Below are 24,782 nucleotides of genomic sequence, written 5' to 3' on the forward strand. Positions count from 1 at the left end.
GAACACAGCTAAATTCTCATAGTTGCTTTTGCATTCAATTAATTGTTGTACATTTGTAAGAGAATATGAGTGAAAGGCAAATATTATCTTGATATTATTGTGAAAATAATCTGGACTACACAGACACCCTACAAGTCTTTAAGTAGCTCCCAGGAGTCTCTGGACCAGATAGGTCAGGAAGAATAAGGATAGAAAAAGTGTTGTTATTTGAGAGTTGGCAAGTATCAGAATTTGACTGACGCAGGTAAAGAGCCATTGAACTGTAAATCAGATCATAGCACATCCTCTCATTGTCCTGAGGACAAAATCTAAAATCCTTATCAAGGCCCCTAAACCCTTGTATGATTTGACTCCTTCCTGCCTCTCCTTCCTCATATATGTCACTCTCTGCCACCCCCACCCCAATACACTACTCATGTTCACCACACTCCAGATGCACAGGCTGTCTTTCTGCACCTTGACATTGCACATTTCTCATGTCAAATACCATACATTCTTTACTTTGTGCCTGGAATGCTAACTACTACTCATTCATGCCTCAGATTAGTAGCTGCTGTCTCAGGGACGCCTACCTCACTGCTTCCACCTCAATCTAAATTGAGTCTCCTCTGTTCTCTTGCCAATACTGTGTTCTGTTCTTTCAGAGTGCTCCTCATGGGATTGGTTATATCCATCTCTTGCCAGTGGACTCTAATTTACACAAAGGCTGGAACAGATATGTTTTCTTTACCATTCTCTTTCCAGTACTTAGCCCTGAATAGGCACATAGTGGGTATTCTATAAATCTTTGCCTAATGAAAGCATGAATAAGAGAATGAAAATATGTATCAGGAGTCTGTTTCCTTAATCTGAGATGAAATTTTCGTGCTCATTGTGTAGCATGGAAAATGATAGCATCTTAGTTCCTGATTTTCATACAAAATGCATTTAAATTCTGTTTATGATAGACTAGTCTAATAATTGTTAGCATCTAGTAGCAATTATTAATGTACGTAGCTATAAAAATCTTATGGCCATTATTAAGTGTGTGTTTTTGAAGCACAAAATGCTATAGTTATTTCAATACAAATTAATAGTTAACTGTAAGTCAATTGTGATAATTCACTTAAAGGGTTATGACAACGAGGTCATAAGTTAGAAGTTCAAATGCACTTAAATGCCAACAGGCCAATCCTAATTGTTCTATACTCTTTTCAATTTCTTTTTCAGGAGTGTAATTTCATCTCTCAAACAGAAATCATGGTACATTTTGAAATCAATATCTCCCCTTTTCAACAACTGTGATAGTTAAAAAGTGCCAGAAAGTAATATTCTTAAAAGTATTTCCAATAAAAAGACAAACACTAGCATAAAGTCAGCTTTCAGATCTGCAAGGGAAAGCACTATGTCATCTTTATGAGGGAACAAATTATTGTTATTGCCATATTTTTATGTGTATGCATATCAAACATAAGTGAATTTCATATAAATTAAAGCCCAAGGTGTCATTCTTTAAATGGTCTATAATTTTAAATTTAAGCAAATATTTGAATTCGTTATAGCAATAATACAAATGAATTGTCAGTACACCCTATTGAGAAGTCTTGGTTTCTGAAGGTTATGATTAATCTGTAATAGGGATACATTTTATTTTGAGAGTAAGGTGCAGCAACATTGATGGAACCCTTCCAGTGAGGGATATTCTCTATAAATGTACACTTCCATGAGCAGGGCTTGCTATATGGAATGCAAAGTGACTTGCTAAAGCCCAAAGTTAAAAAAAAAAAAAAAAAAAATTTTCTTCTCCTTGGAACTCTAGCCAGAGAAGTGGATCCACAGGATCCATCTGGACACTAAATAGGTATAGGTAGTGAAATTGTTAGTCACTCAGTCGTGTCCGACTCTTTGTGACCCCATGGACTGTAACCCGCTAGGCTCCTCTCTGCATGGAAATCTCCAGGCAAGAACACTGGAATGGGTTGCCATTCCCTTCTCCAGGGGATCTTCCTGACCAAAGGAAGATCAAATCCAGTCAAATCTGGTCTCCCGCATTGCAGGCAGACTCTCTACTGACTGAGCCACCAGGGAAGACCTGGTGGGGTTAGGTAGACAGAAGATTTTAATTGGGGATAGGAATAGAGAGACTTTAACTGACTTTTCTGTTGTTCTCCCGAGCCTTACTTGGGTGTGTGAAAAATGTGTCTGGCTATCTGTTCTGAACATATGGATGCAGAATCATGGCCACAACCTGTTCACATCAAGCTCAAGTGAACTTCCTCTAATGTGGCTGCTTTTCTCAGAGGGGCCCATGACTACCTGGAAATGGGCACTCCCTAGCAGCAAACTGGTGACTGCAATTTTATAGCTGTTTATGAAAACTGATTGGGTACAAAATCATTATACCTTTCCCTGCTTCCAATCATAGTAGCCAAAAGCTGTGGTCCTGGCACCATTCATAATCTCTGGTAGTTGATCTCCAGACAGCATTGTTATCAGTTGCAATAGGAAATAATGGTTCACCACAACCAGTATGTACTGAAGCTGTGCCTTTGAAATCATCTTACCATTAGACAAGCACCCTAAAAACCTTCATTTCAGATGCTTCACGTTGATTTTCTCTATGTAATTGTTATTGACTTCAGTCTTCTAATATTATTGTACTTACACTTTTACTTATGAGGGTATTAGAAACAAGATTGAAATAAGTGATATTTTCCATTATGCATTCTTTGCAAAGAATGCAAGCTATGGATTAAACAAATTAACAGAAATCAAAGCTAACTATTGTTCTTTAGGACTGAATTGTTCTAGGAACATGGTAACAGCCATTCATTTTATGCTTGTTGATTAGTAAGTTGTTCACAAATCTTTGAACATATTTTAGCCTCTGCAATTTCTTTACTATTCTAAGTGCTGGCACAGTTCCTGAAACAAGGTAGATGCTCCATATGCAACAGCTGAATTGAACTTATGTGATTACATTAGTTTTGGGTATGCATGCATGTGTGTGGTCTTTGTTAACGAAAAGGTATCTCTTTTAAAATTCCTAGCAAATTATTTGAATATTAATAACATAACCCAGGCAACTGGGTAACTGTCTTATACAGATTGTATGCTCCATTACAACTGGTTATATTTTCCTTCACATTGACCATTCTAAAACTGGCAATTTAGCATGGCTTCTTTCTGATATCCACATTCAAAATAGAAATTCCTGGTCCTGTGAGCAAAACGCTTAAAAATTCTTCAATTTCCTGTTACTTAAATGTGTCTAGGGAATCTCTGAAGTTGAATAAATGCTTTCCGAAATCCACCTACAGTATCAGGCTATGGACCTCCAGAAGCACTAAATCGGTTCTGCAGAAATGGAGAAAAGTGAGAGCCGCCTGTACTTTGGAATTAGAAAGGGAAACAATGTTTTTGAAGGAACTAAAGGGAGACAGGTGCAGACCAAATGAATTAAGGACTCCCGGGAGTTGTGCAAGACTGGTAAGGAAAATGAGAGGGAAGAATGTGAGAGAAAACATGAGGAGGAGGCGATAGAGGAGAGTTTCTTTAAAAAAAAAAAAAAAGATGATTAAACAGACTGCCAAATTGCCAGGAGAGAAACAAGCTGAGTTTCCTTTCATGAAATCCCTGGGTATCAACCGTCCCTTCCTCCCTGTGTCTTCGAAATGACTAACAAAGAGGTAGCAAGTGTGAGAGTGAGGATGATCATGGTTTTAAATCGTACATTTCATTTCCATGGCCGTTATGATTTGTCCAAGTCTCATTCTGCCAAAATTCCCTTTTCATTAATGAGGAACTCTCTTTAATCATTATTTACAGAATTCCTTAGACTCAGAGAGTGATTTGAATCACTGGAGAAGTAACTGACCAGATGTTTCTATTTCCTCCTTCTAGAACTCTTAGATGGGAATTGAGGAGGTATCCTGAAAGTCTTTTCCCTCCACAGTTCATTGCTCAGGTAGTTCTTAATGAGAAATCTTTTCTTTATTTAGGATATATATATATATCTCCGAAATATATGTTTTCACATATACAGGTATTTGTTTTGTTTTTGGAGGAGGGTAGTGGGTTTTAGGAATGTTCGTTTACATATTGGTGGCTAGACACAGGTTTTATAGCCACCCCTTCCCCATTGCTTTTTCAACTGCCAACAGAGAGATGGTTCTGGAAGCAGTTGCTATCCCCCCACAGAGTCGGGTTGTCATCTTTTGTTTCTTTGTTGGCAGAGCGAGGGGTGATGGTGAGCGGCAGTAATCCAAATGATTCCTGCCTGAAGCTGAAGGCAGTGTTTAAAAAGGGACGATGGGGATAAACGTTCTCTCGATTCTCTGATTCTTACCCTGAGAGTGTTCAGCTAGCTGTAGTTCCTCCCCTCGTTGGTGTGCTGGGCTTACAGTGTTGCCTCTTTGCAAATACCTGTATCAAAACCTGCGAAGATGGGAACACACTGTTCCGAGATCTCCACTGGCATCATCCTGTACTATCTCTGTTTAGGAAACCGAATCCGGTCTCCCTGCTTGGGAGTGCAGGGACCGTCCAGCCCGGAAGCCATGCTCGTGCAGCTGCCACCACCCAGGGAGAAGAACAGCTGGAAGCTTTGGTGGGCGCCCGACGAGCCGCGAGCAACTCTTCCTGTTAATTAGCGCCAGCCAAGGCTCCAAATGTGCCTTATTGCAACCCCTAGCGGACTCTCAACTCGCCAATAGTTTCTCGCTTTCCTGTCCCTGCTCTTGCGGAGAAAAATTACAAACGTGCGTGCACACATACACATTTTCACACACGCCCTTCTTTCTTCACTCAAGAAAACCATCGGTAACGTCTGTCTTCTAAAGAAAATTCAACTCTTCGCGCTCTCTTTCTTTATCTAGAGGCTAGCAGTCCCGGCAAACACTCACTGGGCTCTCTCCGCTGCTTTGCGCGCCCCCTACCTGCCTACGGCGGGGGTGGCGCTGGGGGAAGGGGGTCTGGGAGTACGCTAGACTCATTTCTCCAGTTGGTGCCGCTCCCCTGGCTCGGCACTTGGTATCTCCCACCGTCTTGCTCTCGCCGGGAAGCCGGGAAGGAGGAGGCGACTGTGGGCGTCGCCGCCGCCCTTCCCGGAACCGGAGCCAAACCCCGATCCGGGGTCCACGTCTCCTACTTCAGACTCACATCTGGCCCAGCCGTGAAGATATTGGCGGCTGGAGAGTTACTCCACGCGAGGCGCCCCAAGTCCTGAGCATGCCCAGTAGGACTCCTTAGGCTCCCAAAGCGAGTTTCTGAGCGTGCAGATTCCGCTTTTCCGCTTTTTCGCGGAAGCTCAAGAGGGTGGAAAAGGAGGGATCCAGGGCTTGGGGCACGGACCGAACCTGGGTGAGGGGCGGAGCCGGTTGGGGAGCCCAGGGAGCTGGCCGACCAGGCGGGGCAGCGGCTGGAGCGCAGGGCCCGGCTCCGGGGGTGGGGGAGGGGGGAATAGTGTCAGCGCTGACCCGACGCGCCGCCAGGAGGCTGCGTGTGGCCGGCCTTCGCTCACTGAGGTCACGCTGGCAGCGGGAGGCAGTCAGAGGTCCTCTCACAGGGACCGACGCTAAGAAAGCTTGCGGGTCTCTTTCGCACCGCACTCACGGGCTGGGCTTTTCTAGAAGGCGGGGTAGAGGGGGAAAGGAGGAACCCAAACATTTCTCTCTCTCCCCGCCACCTCGCTTTTTTCTTTTTCTTTTTCTTTTTTTTTGCTAAAGTTATGCTGGCAAGAGACTTTGCATTCTAAGTCAGTCCTCAGGCTTTACACATCGCGGTCGTGATCACGCTTCTGTATATGTGTGTGTGTGGTATGTGCAACAGCGCGTGCGTTTGTGTATGTCTTGACTATAAAACACTATCCCAGGTTGATTTGGGGATGACAAACACTCCTCCGAACCCCACTTCCCACCCCACCTAACCCTCTGGAGAAAATAGAAGCTGGTCATGAGAGTACTCTGGCCGGGAACTCATCGTGGTACGAAATCTAAATTTTGTTGATCCATATTTCCTTCCTTTGCTCCCCCACCCCCAGCTTTCTCCTTCCCTCCCTCCACCCTCTAACACCGTGATCTTTCTCATTTTGATTTCCCTTTCCTTTGCCCGCTACCTGCTCCCTCAGCCCTCCTCTTCTGCTCCTCCTCCGGAGCTCCCCCTTCCTCCCCACCCCATCTCAGCTGCGGCTAAAACCTGGAGTCTTGGTGGAAAAGGGAGAGAAAAAAAAAAAAAAAAGAAAACCTTGGCTGTGGAACTGTCAAACCGGGCATGCTCAGTAGACAGGGCAGGTTTTTTGGTCTCGAGTAGCGGAGAAACATTTTTTGCACCACCGCGACCAGCCTTAGAGCGCGGCGGCGGCGGCCACAGCAACATCAGCACAGCCATCAGCCGTGCAGACGCCCCGCACCCGGGAGCGCGGCGGGCTCCGGCTTAGCCCGGAGTTCACCTCCGAGTGCCCCGGGGGCTGAGCTCATCCCTTCTGCTCGCACATACACGCACACTCTCTTTCACGGACACACACGGGTATACACACTCTCGCACCCACATACGACCCCGGGCGCTAGCACCCTCCGGGCAGCGATCGTCCACTGGCGCGGTAGTAGCCAGGTTCGGTACCTGCCCCCGGCGGCTGCCGGCTCGGAGCACCGTCGCGACGGACCGGAGGAGAGCGATGCTGGGGCCCGAGCGGCAGCTCGAACAGTAATGTGGATTTACAGTCGTTTCCCGCAGGAACCGGCTGAGACGCCTGAGGTCCCGGGCTCCGGCAGCGCCCGGCGGGGCTGAGCACCTGGCGAGGGGGCGGGGGACCGCACCTGGGGACGCCACTGAAACTTGCGCCTGGACTAGGTAGGTGCGTTGCTCCCGGCTCCCACATCCTTCCCTTCGGTTCGCGGCCCCTACCCTCCCGCCTCCCACCCCGAGGACTCGCGGCTAACTTCGCCCCGAGGCTGCAGGAGGCGGATGGCGGCTCCCGGCCCTGAGTGGCGGGCAGCGTCCGCTCGGAGAGCCCGGCTCGAGGTGGCAGAACCTCGGCTCCTTCTTCTCCAGGTCTTCGCCCGGCTCAGGGCTCTGGACCACCCGGGGCATATGGGAGGTCGGCCTTGTCCGCAGTTCAAGCTTTCAGCGGGCCCTGGGGGCGCTGCCCTTCGAGGGCTCACTAGGCTTCTTAGGCGACACTTTTGCCAACCAACTCCTCCGGTTCTGAAAGGCGGGGGGGAGGGGGGGCGGAGTGGGGCTCGCCTCAGCTAGCGCGCAGAGCCCCGGCGCTCTAACAAGTGGACCTGGACGTTGGGGACGGGGCGGGCTCGGTCCGAGAAGAGACAAGGGGGCGCCTCTCCTCCAGCATTTTTCCCACCTGGAGCGTCCGCCAGGGGCTGGGCCACTCGGGTCCCGCTCCTGTCTCTCTGAAGAGAAAATGCCTAGGGTCTAGGACGCACTTGAGTACCTGTTTGCTTTCGAATTTCTCTTTGAACCACACTCGGGGAGTCCAGGTTCCGGGGGAAACTCCAGGACCTCCTTCTAACCCACACCGTCTGGGGCCCTACCCAATGCGTCCTTCCTACACTCCAATCTTTGTCAAGAGACAGTCATTACGCAGCAGTCGGTGCTCTGGGAGCCGTCGGTGTTGGCTTTCACCACGCGCTCAGCTGCGCGGGTTGTGTGTTTTCGCATTTTATCCTGAGATGTGGTACGGGCAATATACCAGCGGACAGCACATTTGCGGAGTGCCAGGTACCCTCTAGGCATACCTGGGGAAATGTAACCTCACTTTCTACTCTACAACGGGCAGGTTGTCCGTTCAATTTTAGGAGGTGGAGAAGGGGAGACAGCGCAACTTGGTGAGTGGATGTGTTTGCAGTCAGGAGTATATTTAAACATTTCAGCAAACCCAGTGCGGTCGGTTGTTTACAGTTGCGGAGACGGACGATCTCACTCCACTCGTAGATGTCGTCTCAACATGTATTTCGCCACCGGGAGAGTAGGGGCGGGGGCGGGGGCTGGGGCTGGTTTGCAGCTCGTGCTAGCCGTCGGCAGCTTTGGGGCTTAGCGGATCTGCATCACTGCTACTGGCGATATGATAATATGGGTAGGTCTCCAAAATGAAGCAATTGGTCGGGAGATGTCCTGAACTTTCCTTTTTTTTTTTTTTTAATTTACCTGGAATGTTAATTCGGAGGAGTATTTGAGGTGCCCGGAAAAAATACAAAAAGAAGTTCCTAGTGTCATAGTAGGGAAATTAGTAGCCACTCGGTTTTAGAAACAAAAAGGAAACGAAACACCCCAGTGGATCCTATTAGGTACTGTTAGATTAGCACTTAATTGATTGCGTTTGTGCTAAGGGTCACAGACAGCTTCTTTGAATTTTAGACTGTTGTTCTGTGATCATAATTAACAAACCAGGTACATTATACTATGAGCATCAATCGCTACTCTCAACCTGTTTGGGGAAAACATTGCAAATGTCTGCTTTATCTTTTGATTGAAATATCCTTGTCTGTCTTCTTAGTCCGAAGACTTCCGATTTGGAGCATAGGACACCCCTGTACTGCTAAGAAAGCACAGTCTAAGGAGGAAAGGCTTTATTATTAAAAGGAGATCCACAGCCTTACATTCTGCTCCCTGGTTACCCAGCATTTACTTGCTTGCTTACCACCCCCCTGCTCCTAATACCTGCAACGTGGGGGGAAAATGAATTTTCATAAGGCATTAGTATGACCCTTTAAGTAGTTAACTGGAAAAGCAGAATCTTAATTTTGCCATTTTCGTCCAAGTTCATAAGACGTTTTATGTGTGTGTGTGTGTGTGTGTGTGATGTGTTAAATAATTTACTGTTGAAAAGTTTTTTTTAAAGGGTAGTGTGTAAGTATGTCAAAGTAATGTTGGAATCTTTTAATGATAATAAAAGAAAGTCCCAAGATGCATTCGGAAAGGGATTCAGGTAATTTCTAAAATGAATCCATGCTCTAAATGTTATTTAAAAGTTTTCAGATTGTCCCCCAGAATGTTTTTGAAAAACAGGTGTTTCTGGAAAACAGCTCAATGAACAAAGGTTAACCTTTGTATAATAAAACCAATAGAGTCTATTCCCTAGAACCATGCCAGACACATAGTACAAACCGAGTATTTTTTGAATCCATGAATTTGTATTTACCATTAGTTCTAGGTCCCCATTATGAATTAAGAATAGTCATGTCATTTGACAAAATATACAATGGAACTGAAGGAAAGACTGCTTTGTGGAGTCATTGTGCTCTAAGATTAAGTGAGATTCCAAATATTGAAATAAATAGCTGTGTTAAAAAGTAAAATCAGATTGTATATTAACTACTATCTCATTCAAAGGCCTAATTTGAAATCTAAATACTCTAAAGGTCTTGGTGTTTCACTTCACTGTCATCTGTGTAAATAATGCTGACATGATCATAATTTCCCTTATAGTCATTATACCTTTCTGATGCCTTTAATACTAAGATTCTTGCTGAAACAGAACAGTCCAACATTCAAGTTTATTCTGTACAATACGATTTTAAATTGTCAAACTGCAAAGTATTCTTTTGATATGGTGCCTCTGAGAACAGAAAGCTTATTTTCCATGACAGTCTTAAAACTTGGAAATGGTTAGAAGGTTCAGTATTAACATAAAGTTTTTTTTTCCATTTTATGTTAGAAATAGCAATTAGAATCCATGTAATTTTTACTTGAAGCTTTCTTTTCCTGAAAGTCCATCAGTTTCAGTTTTCAGTATTGTTGTCAAGTACTTGGTATAGATTATGGTTAATAAATTTCCTAAGGCTTCCCAAACAAGTGATTTATTTATCTATTTACTTACTTACTTACTGACCTGAGGTCAAAAGAAGAGCAGTACTTTGAATACTTGATGCAAAGATTAATTAATGAAAGCAAATTTTCTTATAATATTCACATATTCTAGCATTCTCACGCACACACACACATCATGCACACACACTTTTAGAAACAATCTCATGAGAATGCCGTGCATCAGATGTGAAACATGTATGATAATTTTATTAATATTATATATGTTTCTTTAAGCTCCTGTATGTAGATTTACCCTTGAAAGTAGTAATCTATGCATGCTTTTTTTTTTTAATATAAGAAGATTCCCTTCGTTTACCACTTGGAAGAATGGTTTGAATTGGATTACTAGCACAACTACAGGCAGATTAAATGATAAAGAATATTGTGAAGGATAGTATTTATTAATAGCAATTGTGATCAATAGAATATATCAATGACTGGAAATACAGCTGCTGATTATAAAAAATTAAAAGGAATCAGCTTTCAAAACTGTTTCCATGTACAAAAACTGCTTTAAATCATCTGTAGATTCTGAGTATTAGATTAAATTACTGTTTTGAATTGAAATTACTCCATTTCCTTTCCCTAGATGGTAAAACATTCTGATTCCTGGCTTAATATATAATTTCTTGTCCTTTCTGTTTTCCATTGATTTTTTTTTAAGAACTGAGGAAAGTAAATATCACATAGAACCAGCTAGAACTGTGCTTAGTTTGAGCAGGTGAATGCTATAAAAGGTTTCACACAGCTTTTAATTATTCCAAACAACCTTGATGGTCCAACCATATGTGTGTCTACCGTATGTGGTACCCTGTAATGACAATTTATATAATGTATAGAGATTTTATAGTCTGCTAGATGTACTGTGGTACAATTTAGCAAGACCAATGAAATTGCTTACATTTGGAACTCATGAAAAATAGGGCTGAGTGAATTGGAGTATGATGGCATAAACTGAAAATTGTTTTGTAACAATATTTGTACTGAATTGTACTGTGAACATTTCTATATATAATCAAAGCAAACTAGTTTTAATTGGAGATAGTAAATATTTTTACAGTTGATGTTGAATCACTAATGCTTTAAAAATAATCATTTAGAGTCTAATAAATAAAGCCTGTTAAATTCTTATGTAACTTTGGGACTCATTTCTAGACCTGGAAGTATAATCTTGGATAATTTACAGCTTAAAAAAAATTCTGACTTTTACTTCCTGTCCAGGCCTCCACTTTAGGTAAACAATAGCATATGGTGAAACATGCATATATGCCAACTAACCACTATCTCTTGGATGATGTTTTCAATGTGATGTAATGATTCTGAAATATTGGGTTCTCCTTTCCCACCTACTTAAAATGGAGTGGAGAAGGAAATTGGAAAATGGACACAGGAAAATGTGTTAAATCATCTCTTTTTATATCAGTGAATCACGCCCTGAGAAGCTCTTACTCAGAGCCTTCATATCTGTGTTTATGGTAGATATGTGCCAAGATTAATATTTTTTTCCTGGGTACTTATGACAGGTCTCTATGGCTGTATCTAGGTGACACCTAAATATGTGAGTGAAAAGTTCCGTCAACCATCCAGCTGTTTGAGGTGATGCAAACAAACATCTGGTTGGTTGAGAGAATTTTTTACTTGGTCTCTGGATATTTTGGAGTCATTTAACAAGCTGATGAATCCTAATACCTATGTCAAAAAATAAAGACATAAAGTGAAACCCTTTAAAATACATATAGAGTACCTTAAACACTCTTGGGTTACTATAACACATATAATGAGCCAAATGCTACCCTGAATCTACAGCCTTCTATGAAATGTTTAAGGAGATGCAGTGACAAAGCAGTTATAAAAACAGAAACACACTGGCCTTTTCAAAAAGCCAGGAAATAAAACACTTTAACTTCAATTCTATCTCCCCCACCTCCACCCCCGGTACTGATTCATCAGTTTAAAGAAATCAACTTAAAGAGTTTGATATGTTGGCTTCTTACGATTTCCTGCACCTCACTTTTCACCGATTCTTCCACTGCCATGGAAACTAGACGGGACAGACAGCTGGGAGTCACTAATTCAGGATGGGAACCTGCTTGTTAATTTAATTTCATGCCAGCCTGTTGGTCCCTGAGAGTAACTATAAAAAGCTAGGGGATTGAATTTATGAGCAATAAACAATTAAGCAGAACAAAAATCAGTGCCATCACTGTCATTTTCCTGAAGATCTTACTGCAGCCCCACTTGTCCCTAATCAAGCAGTTCTTTAAAACTAGTCACGAAAAAAGAACTTTGATTTGTGCATTCCTATTGATATTTATGTGTATGCTACAGAGAGTTTTTTGTTCTATGAGGACTTCACAGCTGTAAAATAGTTTTATATTAGCTATTGCATTGAAAAAATATGTTCAGTCAAATTATGATTTTGTAGACTTTTAAGAAGCCTAGTTAGAGATCATAGTAAAGTTAAATATAAATGATGCTTGAATTTTCCGGTAAGGTTCGTTATTTTCCCTTTTCAAGTATAAAAACAATTTTATTAAAATATCTATGCCCCACTTTTTTTTATTACAGAGACCAAATGGATTTGAATACATTTATTTGAAATCTGTAAAACACTCATTTTACCCATCACCATAAAGCATACTGATTGTTTTAACTTTAATTGACTAAGTTGTCAGTTGATAAGTAGTCAACAATGAGGAAATTGTCTTTTAATGTTTCTTATATTCTTTTGTAACATTTTTGTGGCTGATTATGACTAACAAAATTGAATTTGGGGATCACAAACTCTATACGAGCTGAATTGCAATCCATGTTAAGCCTTTTGCAATATTATCAGCTATGGGTTCTGATAAAATAAAATTTTCCCCCCTGAATTTGTAGCTGTACACAAATTTCTATATTATGGCTAAGAAAGAGTAATTCTCAAAAAGGATTTTGGTGAGGAAAAAAAAGAGATATAAATCTATATCTATATTTGTATGTCACCAGGTAATTTTCTGTTTCAAAGTGACTAGAACTTCAAAATACAGATGTCTCAGATAGAATTATTAAAGATAGAATGAAGTAGTGATTTAAGAGTTTAGGAAAAATAATATTTTCATTTTTACATTTTAAGGAGTATTTTTGATATCATTATCCAGTTGTTGGGTATTGAATTGCATATATTTTGATAACTGGTTTATTTTTGTTACTTGAGCCATGTCTGAGTAAAATTACCAGAATATCTGAGTAAAATATGAAAATTTCAATCATCATTATTGATCATGTAGATTTCCTAGTATCTATCTGTGTCATATCTTTGTCATGTTGATTTCCTCTAACTTTTCAGCAGAAGCTTGACTTTTGGGTGTATAGTGAAAAAGAATAATCATCTGAATAGTTCCAAATATATAATCAGTTAATTTTAACTCTTCATCTAAATGATGTTATGAAGATAACAACCTCAGTTTCCCTTTAGAAATTAATGCATGCATGCTAAGTTGCTTCAATCATGTCTGACTCTTTGCGACACCATGGACTATAGTCCAGCAGGCTCCTCTGTGCATGGAATTCTCCAGGCAAGAATACTGGAGTGGGTTGCCATCTCCTTCTCCAGGGGAATCTTCCTGACCTAGGGCTCGAACCTGTATCTCTTGAGTCTCTTGCATTGGCAGGAGCGTTATTTACCACTAGCGCCACCTGGGAAGCCCAGAAATTAAAGTTTTCCTATTTAGATGAAAGATACTGTAAATATTAAGAATGATGATGAATATATGTATTAATATGTGTGTGCATGTATATGTGTGTGACTTTAAGTAGAACCCCTATATGGTTTTATCAAAGGAAATCCAGTTTCATTTTAATATTTGGAATCACAGCTTAGTGTTTTTAAATGCATGTGTGAATGAGAGTTTTTAAAGCAGCCAAAATAAAAAGTACATTGCTATCAGTTTGCATACTTCGGGGAAAATCTGATCACAAGCTAAGGTCAAGGAGAAAATTTCCCCGTTTCAAGGTTTTGTATAATTGGTGGATTCTAAATGTTTATATTGGAGAAGGCAGTGGCACCCCATGTTAATTCTAATGCCTCTATGTGGTTGAGACACCTGTCAAAGAGAAAGTGCCAGATTAGCTGGACAATTGGTATATTAGATATTGCAATCCCTGTGTCCCAGCAGTGGATAGACATTTTAAGAAAATTCTTCAGTTGTTCAGAGAAATTAGAAAAAAGATACCGCAGATGGCCTATCCCAATAATCCAGGTTTTTTTCAGGTACATTTAAAATTAAATGTCCTAAGAGATGATTAATTCAGGAAAGTTATTGATAATGAACTCATCTTATGTTACACATCCTTTGCACCTATGATGATGCCTTATTAAAGGTGTCTCAATCTTGCTAATTACCACCTGTGTTTAAATATAGAGTTGTATAAATACACTGTAACCACACAGTGGCTGGAAGCTTTCTAAACCTGAAATGTTCCTAGCTAACTCAATTGCTATCAACAAAATGTTTCTGATCAACATTTTGAATGTATACGCTGTGCATTACCCCCCTTTAGCATTAATGATTTTCTTTTTTTAAAGCTGCTCTGCTTAATTGCAAACATTTGAGTGATATTGATGTGTGTTCTCCAGCTCTATTAACTAGCCCCCAAATATATTTGTATTTATGGAATTTTTTCTAAAGTTATATTTATTAAAAATTAAGTGTACATTATAGAAACATATAAGTACATCACCTGTTTGCTTGCTGCATGCTTGAAATGCATATATTTTTGTGACTGTAACTCATATCTTTAGAGCTTTAAGGAGTATAGGGAAGCATTGACAGAACTGCTGTGCAAGTCAAGTAAGAAACTCCTTGTATTAATTTCACTAATGAGATCTAGTGACTTCTAAGGGAGAAGGTTGTGCTGTTGATTGGCCAGTTGATACCTGTTACTTTAACTTGAGAAGACTCTTGTACCTCTAAGTGCCAATAACATCACTCTCATTTATTCCTCCCTCCTTTCCTTCTTTCTTTCAGCTGTTTCCAAGAGTTGAGGTCGTAGGTACAGATTTATGAGAAAAAACACTCTGGGACATTCACTAAAGTTTTGGGAGTGATTAATCTTTTTATTCTACTTCTAAATCTGACCTATTCTTTAAGTATATACTAAAAAATTATAAATATAATGTGATATTTGTATGTTGTTTTTGGCTCATACATTCTTTCAATTATCTTAGGAGCTAAAATAGCACACTAATATTCTGGGTTGGTACCTTTTGTTACAGATTTACTCTGTGCGTGTTTCTATATGTTAGTGCACTTGTGATTGATTTTTCTTGTTTATTCTAAAAAAATGTCAACCTTTAGGTGTGACACCATTTATTTATTTTTTTATTTTCAATAAAGTGTTAACACAAGAGTGCTATATTTTTCATTTGTTTTGTTCTTATCCTCTGTTTGAGATATTGCCTTAATGAAACATTGGACAACTTGTGAAAGTGAAGTAATCTTAATATAAACAATTAGAATTCAGTGCAAGGGAAATATTTTAAGGGTAATTTAACACGGAATAGAGAAAAATTTAACAATATATTTCTGTTAATCATGGAATAAAACATGTTTAAGAAAATATAAAATAGCACTAGACTAAGTAAGAAGGGAACACTGGTCCTAGACATTTAACAAAATACTTGGGACTGCTTTGTTGTTAAGAAAGCAGAAGAATCAGTGTTTACACAGAGCTCTGGGACAATAGGTCTTGAAATCTCAAGTGTTTTCCATAGACTCTCCAAGTCTCATGGACTGGCTTCTTTTTACTGGAGATTTCAGTATTACACAGTTTTGGTTATACTTCATAAAACCATCTTCATGAAGAAAAAACTTCATCTGTTCAGTCAGTCATTCATTCATCAAAACTTTGTAAATGCCTGTTTATCCAGTAATACAGAGATATTTAAAAAAAAAAAAAACTTACCATATAATGGGGGAGACAGACATTTGAATTGACTTTTAAATAATAGGGAAGAATTTTTTTAGAGAATACAGAGACCCACAGTCCACATGGCTAAAGGATTGTGAAAGGGTACAAGTCTAAATTAGCAATGGGGAATACTAACCCAGGAAAATAGAATATTGTTTTATTTCCTGTCTGGGTTTGGGGAACAGAGGTCAGGGATAATGTCTTATTTCCTTCTGTGTGCCTGACACACAGAGGAGGCTTAGTACATATTTGTTGAATGACTGAGAGTGTTAGTATTTTCCTGCATGGAAAGAAAATCCTGGAGAATTGTGGTTTTTATGATTTTTATCCAAAATCACATAGTGTACTGCACTGTAGCAGAATCTACTGAATTAGATGAGGGGCTTTAAAGTGAGGGGGGCAGGTCACCAACTTTGAGTTTTAGAAAGATGGCAGCCAGTATGAAGGATGGATTGAAGTCCATGAAGAGTACATTAAGGGACTGTGTTGCAATTATGAGGGTGTGAACCATGGCAGGGACAGCAAAGATGGAAAGGAGAGGGAAATTTTTGAAAATTACTCGTAAGGTAACAGCATTTGGGACATGGAAATCGATTACCTTTAAAGGCTAAGGAAAAGGGAGAAATGACACTAAGGCTTTTGGCTTGGAAAATTGTGTAATGCTGTTAAGCAATACAGGGAACATAGAAGAAGAAAAAGCCAGTTTTGATGGGGATAATCAGGTTGTTTGAACTTACTTAATATGAGACACTATCTAGACTTCCTGATAGAGATGATTTGTCACATATGGAAATTGCAGATCTGAAGATCAGGTCTGGAAAAAGATTTGTGTGTCATCAGTCAATGTAGTAGTTGAAATCATAGGAAGGTGAGTTCACCTAGAGAGTATATGTAGAGTAAGAAGAGAAGTAAGGATGAAATCTCCAGACACACTGAACTTAAAACGGTGGTGAAATACGAGGAACGTTCAAGAGAGAACAAGTCAAGAAAGAATAAAGTCAGAGAGGTAGAAGGCGAACCAGGAAATAATGAAATAAAAGCTTAGGGAGGAAAGGGTTTTATAAGTGCCATCTGAGCAAAGACTTGGGAAACTGATTCAGTAAAGGAAATTCAAATGGCTAGTAAGCATGAAAAAAGCTCAATGTCCAATAATCAAAATAAATGCAGATTAGAAAAAATAAATACAAAGAGTTTTGTTTTGTAAGATGACACTTGGTGTAATTGCTCAAGTCCCAAACTTCAGAGTTTTCTTGATTCTTCTTTTTTCACACCTGACATTACTATACCTTCAAGCCATATCCTTTGAATCATTTTCCTCTCATTTTAGTCTAAGCCACTGTCTCTCACCTACACTACTGAAATAGCCTTCCAATTTATGCCCTTATATACATTTTTGACCCTACATAGTTTTCCACACAGCAACTAGGTTGATCCTTTGAAAAAATAAATAAGATCTTGTGATTTCCCCACTTTCTACCCTCTGATGGCTGGCTTGTTATCACACATAAAATTTTACAAATCTTTACCATGTCCTACACAGTCCTGCAGGATTAGTGTGTATGTGTATATATATATATCTAGTATATATATATATGTATATATATATATCTAGTATATATATTAGTGTATATATATATTTAGTATATTTATATATCTTTATATATCTGATTTCATATCCTTCTATTCTGCCCAAAATTTTGCTCATAACATTCTAGCCACCCTACCTTCCATTCTGTTCCTTAAACATGCCATGCACTTTTGTCTCCCAGGGCCTTTGCACTTGCTATTCCCTCTGCCCAAAATGAATTTTCTTACTTTGAACAAGTTTTCCTTCATCATAGAGATATTCCATGGCCATCCTATGTAATGAGTCCTCTCTATGCCTTTATCTGCCTCTGTTTTTCCCTCATACTGCTCATCACTATTTGGTATCACTCTGTATGTTTATTTATATTTATCAAATCTACTAATATATAAGATCCCTGAGGGCATGGACTTGGTGTCTGTTTTGCATTCATGTCACCTAGCACAGAGCCTGGTACATAGTAGATGTTTAATAGGAATTGGTTGAATAAATGCATGAATAATAAGGACATGCTGAAATGTTAGTTGGTATGGATTTGGCAGCTTGCAGCCAAAAGCCTTAAAAATGCTCATACCATTTGACCCAGTAGTTCTACCTCGGGATTTGTCCTGAAGAAATAGTGTAGAAAAGCAGCAAAAGCTTTATTTGGCAAAGATTTTCACCAAGCATTATTTGTAAGAGTGAAAAAAATGAAGAAACTTAAATATTCAGCAAGGGAATTGCTAAGTGATTTATGATAAGTTTAGACAGTGTAATATTTTATGATAAAAGGAGAATATTTAATGTTATACTATCAAATAATGAAGCAGAATACACAGTTATATATACCCAATATGTAAGAAAGAAAAAATGACTGGAAAAAGATTAATACCGCAAATAATTATCTCTGTTTAGAGGAGGTAGGTAATAGGTGATGTTTTTCCTTTCTGTATTTTTGAGATTTTCTAAAATAAGTCTATATAATTTTCATTACAGAAAAAAATACGTTTATGAAACAAAGAGGAAGCAAAAACACAAATATAAATTGTGTTTCCACATTAGAAGTGAAGTTTAGGTAATAAATAATGAGAATAAACCTATTGTCCTTGAGGACTATACCAATTGTAATTGGGGCCAACTTTTGTATGGCTGCTTTATTTTGAAGAGTTCTACAGCCAGGGAAAATAATTGAGATCCACTGATCCAATCTAGTCTTCATTCACTGGAGAATCAAGGAGGGTTGAGTTTATCATGTTAGGATTTAAACAGGGTGTTCGAGGGAGATTAGGCAAGTTAAGCCTTCTTCATATTGCTGTGGAAAGCACTAGCAATTCACTTCATGTAGAACAGAAGTGATTACTCACTATATTTCTTCATGTCATGTAGTAAAAACAATTAAGTGTAGTTAGACTATAGATTACTTGGCTATTCAGCCACAGTCACCTCTAATGGAAAAGAAGAAAAATAGCATTGACAAGTTTTGGCAGGTCTCATCATTAGAGATTCCCATATTGCCAGAAAAAAAGAAGCTGAAGCCAATAATGTAAACCTAGAAGTTCTCCTGGCCCCGAGGAAGAAAGTGACAATACAGAGTGCTGCAGCATTAATTGTTTGAGGACACTGATCATTGTAATGGGGAAACTGTCTCTGTTATTAACACAATTATTTTCTACAAGGGCTTTGAGTAAATGTCCCATTAGAAAAAAAGCATTAGGGTTTTCAAAGCATGTGTAGCAATTGTAAAAGATATTCTCATCAGTATAATAATGTGTGACTGATATGCATCCCAAAGTCCTTTGAAAGTATAGTGTTAATATAGGTGTTTTGGTGTTTTAGTTATAGTTTGTAATTGAGTAATTATTGAAAAACAAATTTAAAAAGCCCCATTTTCTAAATGAGTAGGGGTTATACTTTTTAAATGCATCTGAGAAAGAGATCTAGCCATATACACATATAAGCATGTTCAAATTAATACATATGAGTACAAGGGATCTTCCCAGCCCAGGGATTGAACCCAGGTCTTCTCCCGCATTGCAGGCGGATTCTTTACCAGCTGAGCCACCAGGGAAGTCCTTTTTTTTGAACCAGATTTTTAGACCTTTCTTCTGCTCACCTCCAATTTATGCATTTTATATCCTTAGTCAATCTCAGATGGTAGTTTCATTTTAAGAAGCTGAGAATTGAAGGATGTAGAATATTATTCTCTAGGTGGGCCCAAACAAGAGGCAGTGGCACTAATGAAAGCTTAGGTTAGATGATCTCTTAATGAGCTTTTCAGATTTGGATTTAGTGCTCTTCTTATAGGCTCTAGCCTACCTCCAAAACCAATCGTTCTGTAAGACGCATTTCTAACACTTGTGGCTCCTGCTGTTTTTGCCTCTGTTATGCATCATCTGGTTGTGTTCAGTGATGGCCCTGTCAAACATTTTTTTTTTTTTTTTTCCTCTAAGGGTAGCTAGCCTTCATGCAGTATTAAGACAGTCAGCAGTTTTTTTTTTTTTTTTTTTTTTTTTTAATGGTAATGAATTATTAAGTCGAACAAAGAGGTAAAAGGTAAGGTAAGTGGTACATGTTGGGAACTGGTAAGTGATGGCAAGTGGCTTGGGGTATCTTACATAGATTGTGTGAACTGGCCTTCGCTAATCATAAGGGGGAAGATAGGCTCGTAAAGGCTCAGTCAGAAGGCAATTAATAAGTGAGCAGAGAAGAGCTATCTGATTTTAAAGCCCTCTTGCTTCCCAGTCCTCTGTGTATCTCACCCAGGCGAAATGCTGCATATAGGACAGTCCGATTTTTAAAGCAATTTTGCTAGCTGCCTTGCAGAATCAGCCTGATGAGTATGAAGCCAATTTCTACAGACTGGCTCTGGTATATGTGGCAGAAGAGCCAGAAATACTTTTTGTAGTCTAGATCTAAGTACTTTCTGAAATGTCTTTCTTTAAAAGATTCTAACTTTGCACTATTATGGAACTACATGAACACTTGAGCAGAAGCATGTCTTTTTTGAGCAACATGAACAGTGATGAAAAATGCACATTGGGCAATTAGACTGCAGCCAATCAAGAGCAACACTCTAGTCTATTACAAATGATTTATATATATAGTGTATTGGATATGGAGATCATTACTAATAATATTATACTCTATTATCATTGCAAGGTCACCTTGGTGATCTTTGTCAAAGGTGACAATGATGTTATTGACCTACATTTTTTAAAAAAATTGCTTTTAGATATTGTCTTCTGTCTTGATTTACTGTGTAGAAAATTTAAGTTGTTTGCCCTTATTACTGAGACTTTTGCCTCAAATATTAAAAAAGATGGGTTTGGGAATTACTTAATTGATAAATTGGGGCCATCAGGTTAATGAAGTGCCAATCATAAAGTACTAAAATGTTAATATTTTCCTCTTTTTTTTGCTTTAATTTACCACAATGCATTTTCTAAAATGGATTTTTGAAGGATTTAAAACATATAGCTTTTTATTATATGGGTGATATAAGTTCATTTTAGAAAAATTAGAAATAATATGGTTTTTTAATTTATCAATATATTATTAATATATGTCTATGTCAGTAAAGTATATTATATATGTATACACACAGAGATGAAGATACAGAGAGAGTCAGAGACACAGCTGAAAAAGCAATCAAAAATGTAAAAAAAAATGTAATTATCCTCTTCCTCAGTTCTTCCAGAGTATGATTTAAAAGCAGCAAATTAAAGCCATAGGTAGAGATGATATGGAATGATAATTAATATCCTAACAGTTCTCATATCATATTTAATGGCTTCTTAGTAAAACATATAGTTGTTCCTTGATATATTTCACCAAACTCCGATTATTGGGCATTAGGTAATTTCCAATATTTATATTAAAAAATCATGAAAAAATTCTTATATATACTTCTTTGTATACACATCTCTGATAATTGCCTTATAAATATATAAACATGGAGTAAATGGATTGAAGGGAGTACATATTTTTTAGGCTTTTGGTACCTATTGCCAAGTTGCCCTCCAAAAATACTGTACCAGTTTACATTACTACTGAAGGAGAAGTATCATATGACATCCTTATATGTGAAATTTAAAAAGAAATGATACAAATGAACTTACAGAACAGAAAGAAACTCACAGACTTAGAGAATGAACTTACGGTTGCTGAGGGGAGTTAAGGATTGGATAGTTAAGGAGTTTGAGATGGACATGTGCTATATTTAAAATGGATAACCACAAGGACCTACTATATAACACAGGGAACTCTGCTCAATGTTATATGGCAGCCTGGATGGGAGGGGAGTTTGGGGGAGAATGGATACAGGTATATGTGTGGCTGAGTCCCTTCACTGTCCACCTGAAACTATCACAACATTGTTAATTGGCTATAACCCAACACAAAATAAAACGCTGAAACAAAGATACAGTTCTTATGTTAAACATATATGTGACTTCATACAAGGCCCTACATCAATTAGAGGGAGAAGTCTGTCAAGTGGAGTAAATTAATGGGGTTCATCACAGGGTACACTTCCTGCCCTATTCCCCAGTACCAAGTGTGCACATTTGTGGGCTTCCCAGATGGCGCTAGTTGTAAAGAATCTGCTTGCAATGCAGGAGACACAAGAGATGCAGGTTCAGTCCCGGGTGGGGAAGATCCCCTGAAGAAGGAAATGGCAACCCACTCCAGTATTCTTGCCTGGGAAATCCCATGGACAGAGGAGTCTAGTAGGTGACACAGTCCACAGGGTTGCAGAGTTAGACATGACTTAGCACACATGCTCACAAGTGTGCACATGGAGACATATACTCTATCTTATAACTTGCATAAAGAAAGTTGTGTGGAACTTGGGAAACCAAAGTGAGGGGACACGGGTACTAGTCCTGGCTCTGCCACCTACCACATTATGTGACTTTACGCAGGCAATTTCACCTCTCCGGGCCTCACTTTCCTAATCTTATAACAAGGTTGTTCTGAGAATTAAATGAAATGTGTGTATGAAAGTTTTATGTAGATTGTAAAGGACTATCTTAATATAAGAAATTGTGATTGTTATAAATTGTCTACATTGGTGAAAAGATCTTGAAATTGTGGGTATTTCATCTCAAAATAAGTAGTATATTGAGTGAAAATTAAATAGTATTAATTTGGGAGAGTCTTTGTGGGTGAGAATTCCATAGCCCTTCATGTATACTCATTCATAATTAAGAAATTATTAGAAGCATAGTTAATATAATTATTTGGTGTTTCAAGCAGATCTTTTAAAAAACTGACCCCTTTATCCTTTGTGAATTACAAAATGAAGCCTTTTATTCACAACTCCCATGCCCACTCCCACCCCCACCCTACACGTCTCTCTCCTTTCCCTCATGTAAGGACTACTTTGGACCTGCTTGTACATATGTTTGAAGGATAATTTGGCCTAATTTGTTTACAGGAATTACAAGGGTGACCTTTATTCAGCTGTCTCCTTTTCGATTCTCATAACTTCTGGATCTATCAAGGTATGTACATTCAACACTGAAACTTACTTTGGAAATTGAACACACACATATATGATGTGAAAAGAACAGAATGTTCCACCTTAATAATGTTATATTTATTGAGTACTATGTAAACGAAATGCATTGTTTTAAGCTTAAAATTTGGCTATTGTATAGATAATCTTGTGTCCATAATTGTTTGAGTCTTTGCAAATCCAAATGTACAGGCTGCCCTCTGTGTTTGAATGATTCTGTGACCTTTTCCACACACAACTGCTAAAACCAAGAGACTCCTTAACTAATGGGGGCATCTGCAGAGTACAAGGGAATAACAGTGGCCATTGAGGATGTATACTAAACCATTTAGTAGTTACCGCTGACTGCAAATAAACATGGTCTTTCTCCATAATAATGGCAAAAATATTTCCATACAGATAATACTGCTTTAATGACAAAATAAATAGTTGCCTCCTGAAATGAAGGTTTTAATTTTTTAGGAAAGTTCAAAGTAAAATGTCTGTAGTGTCATAAGTAAAATGTCTGTATTGTCATAAGTAAAATGTCTGTAGTGTCATAAGTATTGCATTAATTTATTTACTCTTCCGTCTTTCCTTCTTTTCATCTATCCATCTGTGAATCCATACTGGCTAGAAGTCATTGTGACTTTTCATTTGCTAAATATGCCAACATAGATAGAATTCACCTGGAATATTGAGAAAAAGTGATTGCTTCTATATGCCGTCCTGTGTTAGATGGAATATGTGAGAAAATGTGGCAAGATGAGAGAGATTTTCAGATTAATCAAAATCTTTGGTTACTTAAAAGATTTCCGTCTTAATTCTTATTAAAAAGAATGGGCTTCATTCTTATTAAAATGTTAAGTTTTTAGTAAGTACGAAATAGGAAGCAGTGACTTTTTTGCTTCAATACCTGTATCTGGCAGTGCTATGCATTGTGATTCAAATATTAATTCTCACCCCACATATAAAAAAATCAAAAGAATGATCTGTATTTGTGATATTTTTGGAATCACTTCATGCTTTCTTTAAAGAACATTAAATAATGAAATTACATAAAAATGAAATCTTTAAAATCTTGGAATTTGCATTGTCCTTCAAAAAACACAGTAGAAGTGCATTAAGAGTTTTTTAATTGGGTTTCAGTTAATTGAAATTAGTCTGTTATGGGAATTTAAAATAGATTTGTCAGTTTTAACTACGCATATAGTTCTATTTGCCATTCTTCTCGAGGTACTGTCTTTAAGGAAATACCATTGCCAAAAAACTCATTTCACTATGGGAAAAAAAAGTAAGATCAGAAAATAAAATGACATTAAAAGAGAAACTTACTGGGAAGGAAGATGTGTCATTCAATCCAGAAAATAATTTTCTTAATTTGGGAATTGTGAGTCTGCTAGTTGTGTAATATTAACTGAAAGGTATTTTTTTCCTACTAAAAAGGTTTAAACGTGTGAAAAATTATAGTCTTGCAAAGCTAATGTGAATGAATAGATCCAAACGGAGGAAAAATGCCTAGCAGGCCAAAAGAACGCACACTTAAGAAAATAATTGACACTAAATATTTAAAAGGTTCAGAGAGCAGCTGCTTTTCCTTCCTTAGAGAGACAACATGGTGTAGTGGAAAAGCTCTTGCCTGTCAATCAGAAAACATAGGATCTATTCCCAGTCTTATAAGAGTGATATGGTCCTCCGAGGTCACCGATCTGCTCTGAGTCTTGGTTTTATCACATCTATAACAAAACCTTTTTCATGCTAAAGCAGTTGATGACTTTTATAAAATTAAGGGCTCTTCTCAAGTATGCAAAATGGAGTCAAGATTAGCCATTAACTTGAAATATACACACCAGTTGTTAAAAAGATTGCTGCTTGTTTAAGTGCTTTAGTGCATTGGTAATAGGGCATTTATTTACTTTTTATCTAAAAGCAATTGTGTATGCTAACAGCACTAGCCACTTCCCCCTA

General features: G+C 38.6%; 1 protein-coding gene across 1 annotated transcript in view; it reads left to right on the plus strand.

Moving 5' to 3' along the window:
• Positions 1-5,442: 5,442 nt before the first annotated feature.
• LOC106701423 (teneurin-1-like) overlaps positions 5,443-24,782 on the plus strand; it is a 349,065-nt gene continuing 329,725 nt past the window's right edge. Inside the window, exons 1-2 of the mRNA XM_070366166.1 lie at positions 5,443-6,828; positions 22,755-22,821. The gene's annotated coding sequence lies outside the window, so the exon portion shown is untranslated. The remainder of the gene's footprint in view (positions 6,829-22,754; positions 22,822-24,782) is intronic.

The sequence above is a fragment of the Bos mutus genome, chromosome X (genome assembly GCF_027580195.1).
Source record: "Bos mutus isolate GX-2022 chromosome X, NWIPB_WYAK_1.1, whole genome shotgun sequence".
NCBI classification, from domain to species: domain Eukaryota; kingdom Metazoa; phylum Chordata; class Mammalia; order Artiodactyla; family Bovidae; genus Bos; species Bos mutus.